This window comes from Vulpes lagopus, chromosome 23 (genome assembly GCF_018345385.1).
Source record: "Vulpes lagopus strain Blue_001 chromosome 23, ASM1834538v1, whole genome shotgun sequence".
In the NCBI taxonomy this organism is placed as follows: Eukaryota; Metazoa; Chordata; class Mammalia; order Carnivora; family Canidae; genus Vulpes; species Vulpes lagopus.
The window spans coordinates 10,362,647-10,376,614 of record NC_054846.1 but is presented as its reverse complement, the minus strand read 5'-3'; the positions used below and the strand labels follow the sequence as shown (position 1 = coordinate 10,376,614).

Genomic DNA, 13,968 nt, shown 5'->3' with positions numbered 1-13,968 from the left:
CCACGGTCATCCTTAGGGATAAAGTAGGATGCAGTCTTGGAAGTGTGGTTGCAGCACTCAGATCTCTGGCTTTCTTGTGAGGGGAAGAAATTCTCTTTTGCTGCCCAGGCCCTTTGGCCCCCCCTGCCGTGTCCTTCCTTAGATTACAGGAACTTCTTGTGGGGGAATGATCGGGTATCCTGATTCCAGCTCAGCACCGTATTTATCAGTGACAAAGAGTATGAGAAAACTTCTTGCAATATGTACAAACTCAAAGCTACTTAAATAGCCATGTGGCCAAGTCAAGACTACTGTGTACACAATAATATAAAGATAAGAGATCTGCTCGATATAATTTTTAAACGTTATCTTCCTGTACTTTCCATGAGTTTCTACTCCAAAAATAATGAGATATAGGGAATGTCCAGCACCAAATATAAAGATTATGAAGACCACAGAGATGTATTTACCTTCCCTTTTATATGTAACTAATCCATTCAATTGTATGCTTTGAAAGGAGTAAACTGCCTAAAACAATTTATGTCAAAACCAATTTGGATGAAACAACATAAAAAACAGAGGCAAATTTTTTCTTTAAAGGTCAGAATGTTTCTGTATTTCTATTCATAAGTATCCTTGATTTGTTGCTAAAAAAACAAAAATTGATGAATGTAGTGATGTAAGATGGATGTATCTTTCTTATGCAAGAAAGATAACAGCAAAGAGGCCAACAAATCAAGCCCTTGACTCTGAATCAACAGAGGCAAGTTAGCATACATATATACACTTCAATTTTATGAAAAATTATGAAAAAATGTGCTTTCTACTTTAATTAGATTTTTAAATTAACCAATGACTTTTCTAACCTGATCTTGTCAAATAATTTGGTCTCTAGGACTCATTACTGGCAAAACTGTAGTGAGGCAGGCAGGTTCATGTACTAGTGAGAGAGTATAAACTGAGGAAAGATTTGTAGAAAACAAATTAACCTTTAAAATGTCAGTACATTTTAAACACTTCTAGGAATCTCTTCTAAGGAAATAATTCATTAAAATTTGGGGGAAAAATCTTTATGTAATAATGTTTAAAACTAATATTTTATATATAAAATACAGGAATAAATGATGGTGGAGGTCACACACACACACAATTATACAGCCACATGACAAAATTTTATGCACTTGTTGAATGTGTAATGGCATAGAAAAAAACTGTCTCAAACAATGTTAAAATGATAGAATAGATCACAACTCTGTATGTACAAAATTATTTCAATAGTGCTTGCTTCTCATATGTCTGGGTGGCTCAGTCATGTGTCAAACTCTTGGTTTCAGCTCAGGTCATGATCTCAGGGTCATAAGATTAAGCCCCACTTTGGGCTCTGTGCTCAGAGAGAGATTCTCTCTCCCTCTCCCTCCCTGTCAGCCCCTCCCCTCGTTCATGCTCTCTCTCTCTCTCTCTCAAATAAATAAATAAAATCTTTAATAGTGCTCACTTTAGCAACACATAGTAAAATTGGAACAATACAAAGGAGATTAGCATAAACTCTGTGCAAGAATGACGTCCAAATTCATGAAGCATTCCAATTTAAAAAAAAAGAAAATAAAATTATTTCAACAAACATAAGAATAAATAGGAAAAACTGCATCAAAATGTAGTATTGGATATCTGATTATTTTCTCCTACTTCTCTTCATAAACTTTTTGTCTTTTGCAACTTTTATATGTATATATCTTTGAATTAGAAAAGAATTAAAATTTAACAATTGTTTCATAATAAAAAACTGAAAAACATTTATATCTTTATTGAAATGAATAATTAGATATTTTTCCTTTTTTTTCTTTTGAGACAGAGAGAGAACATAACACACAAGGAGAGAAGGGACAGAGTGTGGGACAGAGAAAATCTTAAGCATACTCCACGCCTAGTGTGGAGCCCAAAGCAGGGCTCTATCTCAGGATCCTGAGGTCATAACCTGAGCTGAAATCATGAGTCAGAAAATTAACCAGCTGAGCCACCCAGCTGCCCCTAATTAGCTATTTCTCTAAATTATAATTTTACATTGAGAAGTTTGGGAGGGAGGCAGAGTTTCTGAAAAGTTATTCTGATTCTCTGTGGGACCGTGTCTTTATAAGCACAGTTAATATGTTCTAGAACAAAAAGAATGTATGTCAAAATATTGTGCCAAGGACAAGTAGTAAAAGTTAAGAACAGAAAAGTAGAATTAAGAGATATTCTAAGAGTTATACTTTCAATAATGAATACCTCAGTGTTCTCTTTTGTAAGATTAGAGATTTTGACTGATTAACCTCTGTGTTCTTTCAGTACCAACAGATTATGCTTTTATAATTTTCTCTCCAAAAATAATAACTTGCATCCAAATTTACCTTTGCACAAATATATCTCCCTTTATTGCTGGGGAGGATGTAAAATTTATATATATATATATATATATATGATCTAATGAACTAATGGATGGATAATATATATATATACAGGATATATATCCTAATGGATTATATATATATATATATATATATATATATTCTCAGGACCATAACCTATTGCCCTGCCATCCACAGTTTGCTTGCAGATTTCTTGTTCTCAGCTTTCACAGGTTCTCAGTTTTATGGAAAGTGGAATTATTCTTTACAAATCACTTGTTTAGGCTTTGAAAACTTATCCTCTTGACTTCAAACCACATAATCTTATTCTTGCTGTTTTATTTTGTTTTGTTTTCTTTTAGACACTGGAGCATGTTTCCCTCCTTGTTTAAATTGCTTTGCATTAGGGTCATTAATTGGTGAATGTTGAGGGCTCAACATATGCTTCCCATAAAGTTTCCAGCTTCCTCCGGTGTTATATGACAGCCTTCTTGAAAGTTGAAGGACAAGGTGCTTGCATTTCATCTAAAAAAAAAGACATAATTTGAACTAATGTAAATTTATAGTAGCCGAGATTACATTATAATAGAGAAGTCTGCAATGGTGGATGTAGGAAGAGTCATAAAGGACAAGTTGCAAGGGTGAAATATATTAATGTCGGTAACAGGATGTGAGAGCACACCATGTATACATCTGGGAAGCTTCAGAAGCAAGGGAGGGAAACCATCAGGAAACAGAGGCTGGTTAAATATCACATTGCTCTCAATAGGCAAATCAGATTAAAAACAATCTTGAAGTTTTGAGTAAAGTAAATAAAATCACACTCTATAAAGCAAGAAGTGATTTTGTAACTGAGAGAAGCTTCCTGTAACTGCAAGTTTTATGTGAGGTCCCTCAATACTCTTTAGACAATTTTTTTTTCTGGACTTTTTATCAAGGTCTTTTCGGTTTTTGTTTTGTTTTGTTTTGTTTGTTTTGTTTTTTGTTGTTGTTGCTGTTGTTTTAGTAAGCACATGAACCTCAAAGATAGGATTCACAGGGAAGGTTGCAAACAGAAGCGAGGTTTTTTTGTTTTGTTTTGTTTTGGGGGGTTTATTTATTTATTTATTTATTCATGAGAGCCTCAGAGAGAGGGGCAGAGATATACACAGAGAGAGAAGCAGGCTTCATGTAGGGATCTCAATGTGGGACTTGATTCTAGGACCCCAGGGTCACACCCTGGGGCTAAGGCAGACTTTCAACCGCTGAGCCTTCCAGGCATCCCAGAAGAGAGGTTTAAAATAAAAGTTACATATACTTAAAAATGAAGTGCCTTTACCTCCTTTCCTTGTTTCTATTAAAACAAAATTTTTCAATGAAAGAATGAAAGCTTGGAAGAGAAAGAAAATAGAACTGCATATGGGCAGGAAGAGATAAATCAAAGATGAAAAGTTAAAGAAGACATCAGGATAAAGAGATGGATATTCCATAGTAAAAAAAATCTGAGGGCTCATCTGGGAAATAATAAAGGGTCCCTGACTACACATAATAATGTTGCTGATTTTTTTCTACTAAATCCAAGAGAGTAGTAGCATAAATATCTATAAAAATAATTTCCATTGCCTAGCTTGTTCAAAAACTTTCATTTCCAAAGAAAAAGAAACAATTTATAGAGTTTGAATATAAGACATAATGAGCTTTTGCAATATATATTTATGTTTTTGTGTTGATGAAGATGATGAAGATATAGTCTTGCAACCCTGTATTAACATACACTACACATATAGGAAGAGTTAAGAACTACACTTTCTGATGGCATCATACAGGATGTTTGTTCAATTTAACAGTTATACTTGAGTAAATTTCAAAGCAAATTAATGATATCACATTTTTAAGCATCATGCAGGAACAATGGTCATTAATAATAAACAATCAAGTGCAAATACAAAATTAACAAATATTCTCCAATGAGGTCAGAAGAATCCACTATTGCATTTGGAAATTAAAATATAATGGGCTTGCCAGTCATAAAGTTCTAGGTTTGGTGAGGAGAGAAAAGTTCTCTTACTAATGAGCTATATGATTTCACAATGGAATATCAGGCAGTAGCTTGGATATGTGGCTAGGTATAGATAAATAGAATTTCCACATTTTTCTTGAGTAACTTGTAAAACTTTCAAAATAGTTGATATTGGCTTTTAGGTGAAAGGCCATTTTATTGATAGATGGTCTGATAATACTGGCAATTAAAATATTTGGGAACTACATAAAAATCCTTTACAAACATCTTTTGGCAACACAAACTACCTTACATATAGCTCTCAAAAATGAAAATGTTCCAATCCAAGGAGAAGATAATTTAAAAAGTCTGGAATACTGAGAAAATGTAAGTTATTGTAACTTTCTTTGTTTTAAAAGATTTTATTTATTTATTCATGAGGACACAGAGAGAGAGGCAGAGACACAGGCAGAGGGAGAAGCAGGCTCCATGCAGGGAGCCCAATGTGGGACTCGATCCCAGGACTCCAGGATCATGCCCTGAGCTGGGCAGACTCTCAACCTCTGAGCCACCCAGGAGTCCCAATAAATTACTGTAATTTTCAATCTCAAGTTCCTACTAAGAGATTTATGTAATATAAAGCTTTTTTGGTTCTTTCTTTAATTATAACAATTACGTATCAGTCACATCATTTTATTTGTGATTTGGCAATACGTGCTACTTTTATTTGCCATGTTATGGCTTTACAAATTTCTTGCAAAATTTTATCTCATTTACTAGAGAAAATGAATCATGGTGTGGAGTAAAGATACCCAATTCATTTGTTAATGAATGAATGAATGGTGAATACATTCATTTTAAAAAATCAAGGAAGAAAAGAAAAGAGGAAGAAAGAAACAGAGAAATGGAGGAAGGAAGAAAGGGATGGGGAAAGGAAGTAAGGAAGGGAGGAAGAGAAAAGAAGAGTTGAAGATAGGTAAACAGAAAGGACAATAAAGAGCAAAGACTGAAGATTCCTGAAGAAGAATTTCTCCTTAAGACTGCAACATTACCTAAATTTCCAGCTTGTTGGCCTGCCCAGATTTTGGATTGTCAGAACCCATATCACATAAGTCAGTTCCTTAAAACAAATCTTTGTCTCTGCATGTATAAGTGATAATAGATGATAGATAGATATAAAGGTAAGAAAAAAGAAGAGATAACAAATAGATATATAGATATGTATAAATAGAAATAAAAAGAAAGAAGAAAGATGATAGATGATAGATCAATTGATTGATCTCCCATTGATTCTATGATTCTTGAGATCTTGACAATACATATTTTATATTTAAAATAATAATTTAATAGTTTCCATTGAACTGCATATTATAAACTCAAAACTCTTAGAGGAGTCTTAAACCAATCAAGGTTGTTCTGATAACATTGGCCTTTTAATCCTGTTTTAGTGGGTTATACAGACGAACTCCCACCACCAAAATGTTTATTTCTAGGGATCTTCAGGTACCATAAAACTATAAGGATTGTGTGGGTAGAAAGAATGATCAAGTCAATCAGCTATAAGTAGGAAAAAATCAGAAAAACATAGGAGAATATAGAAGAATATATTTTTATTATAAGTAATCAAATTAGTTTCCTCATTTGTAGCTAACAATCTCGGAGATCTTTGTAAAGAAGGTTCTGTTTTAAAATAAGAGCTATGGACAAGGTTAGCACCCTTTCAAAATGATCCTGTCTAAGAAAGAAATTTCTTTTATTAGTGTAATTATACCTAGCGAAAAAAGTCTTCTTAATTCCTTAATATTACATCATTGTAATCCTACAAGAGCCTTATAAGTCCTAAAATCTCTCATGAATTTTCCACACCAGTAATTTTTAATATTGGCAATGGCATGTTCCTCATCCTAAATTCCCCTGTAGATTAGCTAAAATATTAGAAAATTATTCTTGTTGTAAGGTAATGTTAAAATATGTTTATATCAGAAACAATATAATGGTAATTTGCACATTAAGTGAAAAGTTTGTGTATAGGCATTTAAGTTTCCTGGAAGTCTCATCCTGAAGATCACTGAACTCTTCTATAACCACTAAATGAGCAATGTTCAAATATTTATAGCTATAATCCTAACTTCAGTACCCCAAACAATAGAAAACTAGACTAATCTAAACTCACAGGACTGCCACTGTCTAGTATGGGAAGGATTTTGAATTGGAAGAATGAAAACTTTTGAATTAACTCTATGATTTTGAGTTACCGTCCCAAACTAGCTTTTTCAGCAATGAACATGAAGAGGGCATCTGTGGTTTGAATATTTCCCCCAGGTAATCTGTGATCCAATATATTTGTGAACCGCTAGACTTGAAGCAGAAAGAGTACTCAGAAATATTGCAATAGTCTAAATGAAAAGTGCGAGGCTGAAATAAGTCCTATGGCAACAGGAATATACAAAAATTAGACATGATGGACAATAAAGCTAAGAGAGTTAGGGATACAAGATAGTAAATAATTAAATTTGGAGACAGAGAAATGGGAGGCATCTGGATGATTGTAGAAAAATTAACAAAAATAGGGAAAACAGAAGGTGGAGAAAGTAAACATGGAAAGGTAGTATATTCAGCTTTTATTGCTCATCAAGGAATCTGTGAATGATTAGAGTAAGCTGTATATTAAAGCAGCCAGAAAGATAGGTTAGGAATGCAGAAGAGAGATCTAAACCTGAAATACAGATGAGGGTTACCATTCTAAAGGTAGTTGAAGGAGGAGGAGGAGGAGGAGGAAGAAGTAGCAATAAAGGGAACTTGTAGAAAATATGTAGTCTTGTTTTCAATGGGTATGTTTATTTTTATATAAATATTATTATAATAAATTTATTAGTATGCAATCTGGTCTTTTTCCACTCAGCAAAAGGTTTTGGAGATTGTTCCATGTTGGTACATATATACTGACTTCAACATGAGTAAATATTTAAATGATAACGAAATTTCCAGAAGGATATACAACAAACTGAAAATGATGATTACCTCTAGGTAAGGGAGGTGATTAAGATTACACATTGCGGTCAAAGAGACATTTAAATATTCTTGTCAATTTTATTTATTTAATATGGAGACTGAATTTATGTATTGCCAATAAAATCAAGAATTCAGTTTTTTTTTAAGTGAGGTTAGACTATTTCATTCAGATTTGTCATTCTCTGCTTGCATAATTCGTTGAATTCTCATGATGCTTTGGAAAATTAAATTATGTGCTGAAGTCTCTTGGAAGTCCAAGAAAATGCCAATGTTTTGTCCTAAAATAGCAATTTAATAAGATACATTTATTTCTACTGAATTGGTACTGAAACTGCTAGTGCATATGTATCAAAACCTTGAGTAAGTAATGCAGCTGCAAATGTCTACATTTGTAGATCATCTATCATCTTTATCAGAGTATTTCTATCAGTCATTCTGACAAAAACAGCGTGCATTTTTAAAATAGCAAATCATTTAAAATATGTGAAAGTGCTTTCTCGAAATTCACTATCAGAGTACTTGTGAATTCTCTCAACAAAGTGAAAAAAATGAAATGATTATGATACATTTTCCTCCTTTTATCTTGAAGATTGACTCGTTTGTTCTCTACATTTTCCTTTTGGTAATATCCAAACTCCCTCCGACATGTCAGAGGCCCTTTTCTCTCCTTTGTCCATATAACACTTGCAGAGAATTAACTCATTCCCATGACATTAACTTCTTTCCACTAAATGAATGCCACTCAGGTGTGATATCTCAAGTACAAGTGCAGCTGTCATCTCTCTCTCATACTTGACACATTGTAACCTCCCATAAACACCCCAAACACATTTCTTTATCTTTCCTTCCTCCCCCATCTTGCAAATCAGGGTCACTTCCAAAAGGACTTTCTCTTTGGCATCCTTATTTATTGATAGTTCCCCAAGGTCATTAAAGGTAGGAATGTTGAAGCAGAAGCTCCAAATTCAAATATCTGCCATAGCTAGACAGGAAACAGGAAGAAGACTGGATTCAGGCAACATAGAGTGATACTGACCAGTTATTTAAGGGTACACAGCCCAGTAGAGGCAGGAGCCTCTTCTTAAACTAGCATTGCCTATTGCCAACTTAGGGTTACAAATACCTAGTCCTGCCAATTAAAAAAAAAATGGGCTCCTGGATGGCTCAGCCTGACTTTTGATTTTTGCTCAAATCATGATCTCAGGGTCCTGAGATTGAGCCCTGCTTCTGGATCTGTAATGGGTGTGAAGCCTGCTTAAGATTCTGTCTCTCGGGATCCCTGGGTGGGGCAGCGGTTTGGCGCCTGCCTTTGGCCCAGGGCGCGATCCTGGAGACCCGGGATCGAATCCCACGTCGGGCTCCCGGTGCATGGAGCCTGCTTCTCCCTCTGCCTGTGTCTCTGCCTCTCTCTCTCTCTCACTGTGTGCCTATCATAAATAAATAAAATTTTAAAAAAAATTAAAAAAAAAAAAGATTCTGTCTCTCCCTCTCTTTCTGTCCCTCCCCCATTCTCACAGGTGCGCACCCATGCTCTCTCTCTCTCAAATAAATAAATATGTCTTTAAAAATCTTATATTAAATGCTGGTAACAAATTTTATACTAAAACGACAGCAAAATAACAACAACAGTAATAAATCCAGAACAGTTGACAGCCTTTTATTATAGAGGATTTTGTCTGATATCTAAGGAAGCAAAGCTGTGCTTCCATTCTTATTAATTGGCTTCTGATAGCCAGGAATTAGAGCACACACACACACACACACACACACACACGAACAAACAAAAGAACTAAAAACAGGTTCTATCTTGCTTTAGTCTCTGAAGCAAGTGAAATCTTGAATATTACCTGTAAGTCACTGATTCCCTAAAAACAAACAACTCTATCACTGATTTTTACAGTACTGATATCTGAAAATATATCAAAGCCTTTTTGATACCTGAAAGGATCATCTTGAGAAAATTGCTGTTTTCCCACCTAGAATAGAAAAACTGTAAGGTCAGTAATTCTGGTAATTGGGTATGCGAGAGTATGTGTGTGTGTGTGTGTGTGTGTGTGTGTGTGTGTGTGTGTTGTATTTTTTATCTGATAACCCCGTGCTGCTAACACTGGGACTCCTTTATAAATGTTCTATCTGTGACACCCGGGTGGCTCAGTGGTTAAGCATCTGCCTTTAGCTCAGGTTGTAATCCAGGGGTCCTGGGATTAAGTCCTACATCAGGCTCCCAGCGTGGAGCCTGCTTCTCCCTCTGCCTGTGTCTCTGCTTCTCTCTCTGTGTGTTTCTCATGAATAAATAAATAAAGTTCTGAGTAAACTTTACTCTTTTCTAAGTGGCATTATTTCCAACCTAACCTTAACACTTAAGTCGCTATTCCTGCATCTACAATTTGATGTTTCTTCCCTCAAATTGTTTCTTGAACCAGTTTCAATCTTTAATTGTGGCAACTATTTTTACAACTCAGGCTTTAAGCCTCTTACACTGCATGCACAGTTTCTAATGTAGGGCAAATCCTTTCAACACATCATACATGCTGCAAAGTATAATCAAGTTTATTTCCCTAATAAATTCCTTTCAATAAATCCCACACCAAAAAAATTAGTTTCAAATTCCTTAGATGGATATTCAGAGATTTCTAAAAACAGGTATCTCTTTACTATCTCAAGTGGAGTAATTTACAACACAGACTACCTTTTTAAGCCCAACCAGCTCTTCTTTCTCCTTCTCCACAGCAAAAAGTTCTCTCTCAGCTCCTTTGCTCATACTCCTTAGTTTCTTGAATAAGCTTTGCTCTGCACTCCCTTCCTCTGTGCCTTTGCATTTTTAATAAATTATAATTTTCGTTTTCAAATAGTATATATTGGCCTGGGAAAAAGCACATGGTATATTGTCAAGTAAAAAATTATGAAGCATTATAAATAATTGGATATTATTTCTTAATGACAGAAGATGGCAAGAGAACAAGAGCACAGGGAGACTGTTTTTCAGATCCTCAAATATTTAGGCAAATTACATTTTATTTTCATTGTTCTTTTTTATTTATTGTAATTTTTGCTTTTTACATTAGTTATTTTATACCCAGAAAAAATAACCATATGCGCTTATATATGGTACCCAACCTTTAGGACCCAGCTCTAATAAATACTTTGCTTTGTCATCTCAGAATTCATCCATCCTCAGAGATTTCTCTTGGAATTCTTCATAGCATTTTCCATAAGAAACATTGATTCATCTTGTTGATAATGCATTAAAACTCAATTTTTTCAGTTCTTTGACCACTAAATTCCAATCCTCCTCCTCCAACTCACCTTTATTTGGACCCAGGATTAAGCGTTCCTTACCCAGAAAAGACTAGGGTATCTTACCCATATCTAATTTAAAATGAACATAATTAATAATAAAACAAAATTTCCAAGCAAATTAGGATTTTATTAGTCTTTTGAAATAAATATTTAAAATATAAAATTATTTCAAATTTAATTATTTGTTAGCTTGCACATTCTTGCCCATAAGTGAATAAGTGGTTGCATGTGGTGTACATATACACATGCTAAGCATGTTTTTAAACTATTGGATAATTCAGTACCAGCTTCCAGCACATATTCTCTTGGTCAGATCCATGACATTGTTATAGCCATGATTCCTCAGCCACCATCCCAATTTCAAGCATATTTCTCATCCACCATTACTTTAGTTTTTCAATTTAAGTATTCTATCATCCCCACATCAACAATTCTTCAACCAAATTGAGCACTCCAAGCTATTATCCTTATAGTGTTTTCACTAGCCATCACCTACTTCACCACTTTTATTCCTTAACCAGTGCAAATTCCATGGTGTCTCAGGAAGTAGGAAGGCCCGAGGACAGGAACAGAGATGAAGGAACAGCCAGTCAGTGGAGGAGTCAGAACACACACCACATTTATTGATTCAGTTTGTTGTCTTATAAGGGCGTGTTTTATGGTGCGCTAAAACAGTTACAGTAGTGACAACAATGGTTACTGATCACACATTATGATAAGAAGCATTACAATAGTGAAAATACTTGAGATGCTGCAATAATTACCTAAACTTGACATAAAGACACGAGGTCAGCAAATACTGTTGGAAAAATGGCACCAATAGACCTGCTCAACAGGAGTTGCCACAAATCTTCAATTTATAAAAAATTGCAGTATGTGTGAAGCACAATAAAGCAAAGCACCATAACATGAGGTACACCCGTGTAATCCAGTGCCAGGAATGGATGAGAAAATAAATAGTAACCAAGTAAAATACTAATGTTTCCTATTACTTTGTTTTATTCTTTCAGTTACATGCATGTATAGCTTATCACTTTCGGGATTTCTTCTTCTCATTAATTTATTTATTCATTCATTCAACAAATATTTAGTAAGAACATATTTTTGTCTCAGAATGTCATTGGATTTTTGTAATACAAAGACAATTAAAACAATTTCTTTGCTCAGTGAACTAATGTAAACTACCCTAAATTTACTAGTGGATTTAATGAAGCCTTGTATACATGGCTGCATATCCAATAATATTTATATTAATTATTCAATTAAAAAGTGAAGAAAATCTTTCATAAGCCTCTAAGTAGATAATTGCAGCTTTATAAATATTAAAATAGAAGCTAAAGAGATTTAACTTAGCAATTAAGAAATTATTTTCCTTTTTTTTTTTTTCTGCACACACACATGAGAATAAGGTTTTGACTACTTTCATTAGAGAAGTTCCTGAGTATGGTAATATTTTTATAAAATTTTCAGTAACTTACTTTAAAAAATTTTTGCTTTTTAGTACAGCCAGGAAACAGAATATTTTGGATAGGTAAATGTCCTTGAGAACTACATGTAACATATTTTTAGTATTGTACAAATAAAAATCTCAGAAAGTGTGTCTTTCAACCTTCTACATTTATTGATGCAGTAAGAAACTATTTGGAGAATGTTTAACAAATTTATTTAGTGTCCAATAGCAACACTGCTGAGAAAAGAAATTGTCCATTATAAATTCATTGGCGTTAGTTAAAGCTTACAGTGTTAAATGCCCCAAACATTTCTTAAAGTTCTTATTTTATTAAGTGGCCTCGTGTTGTCCTGAAAATTGCACGGACTTTGGCAACAGGTAGATGAGGCTTGTGTGAACTCACTTTAGTCATTTGCTAGCTATGTAACCTCAAGCAATTCAGGTAAATATTTATTTTGATTTTTAACTTTCTTATCCTTGAAATGAGAGCAAAATTATCTTATGAGGCTATTGTCAATGTTGAGTAAAATGCACATGAAGCATATACCTAATATTGCTTTTTAGGAGAACATTTCTAAATTAGTAGTAGCAGGCATTTACCTTCTAAATAAACTACAAAGTGTAATAATATCATAATACCTGTATTGTAAGGTAGAAATTAGCTAGTTAAATAAATATAAACATGAGCATGAGTCTCATTCTGCATGAATTCATCACATTGTATCGGCCTTGTCATTTCTCCCTTTTGGAACAGAATTCCTGTCGGTTCTAGAGATTGGGATAGATGATTCATAAGGTCTCTTCAAGTTTTAATATGCTAATATTCCAGTAAGCTTATGATGATTTTTTGACATGACACTGTGTTGCTCTGAGTTCCTCTTTGGGTTGAATTGTGTCCCCCAAAAGATGTGTGAAAATTCTCACCCTGGGGCTCATGAATGTGACCTTTGCAGATGTAATCAAATTAAGATGAGGCTATTGGGATGGATCCTAATTCCATATGACTGGTATAAAATGAAGGAAAAACCATATATGGACAGAGATACAAAGTGGAAGTCCTGTGCTGACAGAGGCAGAGATTGAAGTGATGCAGCTACCAGACAAGGAAGGCCAGAGATCCACTGCCACCACCAGAAGCTTGGAACAGGCAAGGAAGAAATGTACCTAGAGTCTTAGAGAAAATATGGTCCTGCTGGCTCCTTGATTTTGGACCTCTGGCCTCCGGAACTGTGAGAGAATACAATTCTGTTGTTTTAGCCACTCACTTTGTGGTGCTTTGTTACAGCAGCCTTAGGAAGCTAGGCAAAGAAAGGTCTTGAAGCTGTGAGAAACTGTTGGTTCCTTCCACCAAATGGTACCAGTTCACTGATTTGAGGTTTAGGGCATCTTATGTATTTTCTAAATATTTTACAAACTACCTAGCATGACATATATATCTCATTGCCATGGACACATTTTATAATTTTCTCTGTATAGTTTCTAGAAAAGATTAAAATTCGGTTTTCCAAACACACACAAAAATTTTTAATATATATTCCAGGATTATTATTTTCAATTTATGTGATGATAAATTCCTAACATATTTCTTTTTACTCTTTCAACAATATGTAAGAAATATTCTTGACAGTGTTTCATTTTACTTCTTGTTTATGATATAAACAAGGCACCTGCCTTACCTTTAATATTTATTTGTATTTATATTTATTTTTAAAATCATTTATAGATATAATTTTTACAAAATATTTTCTCTTTCTCAAGATAAAATGTTCTGACCTACTAAGAATAATAAATAGACCTACTAAAACACTAAATTTTCATTATTTTCAATGTTGTCAAATAAAACATGAAAAATGTGGTAATTTTAT

General features: G+C 34.1%; 1 non-coding gene across 1 annotated transcript; it reads left to right on the top strand.

Moving 5' to 3' along the window:
- The first annotated feature begins 1,466 nt into the window (after nucleotides 1–1,466).
- LOC121481749 lies at nucleotides 1,467–1,571 on the top strand. The gene has a single exon (XR_005985405.1). It is a non-coding gene; the product is annotated as a U6 spliceosomal RNA (small nuclear RNA).
- Nucleotides 1,572–13,968: the final 12,397 nt, after the last annotated feature.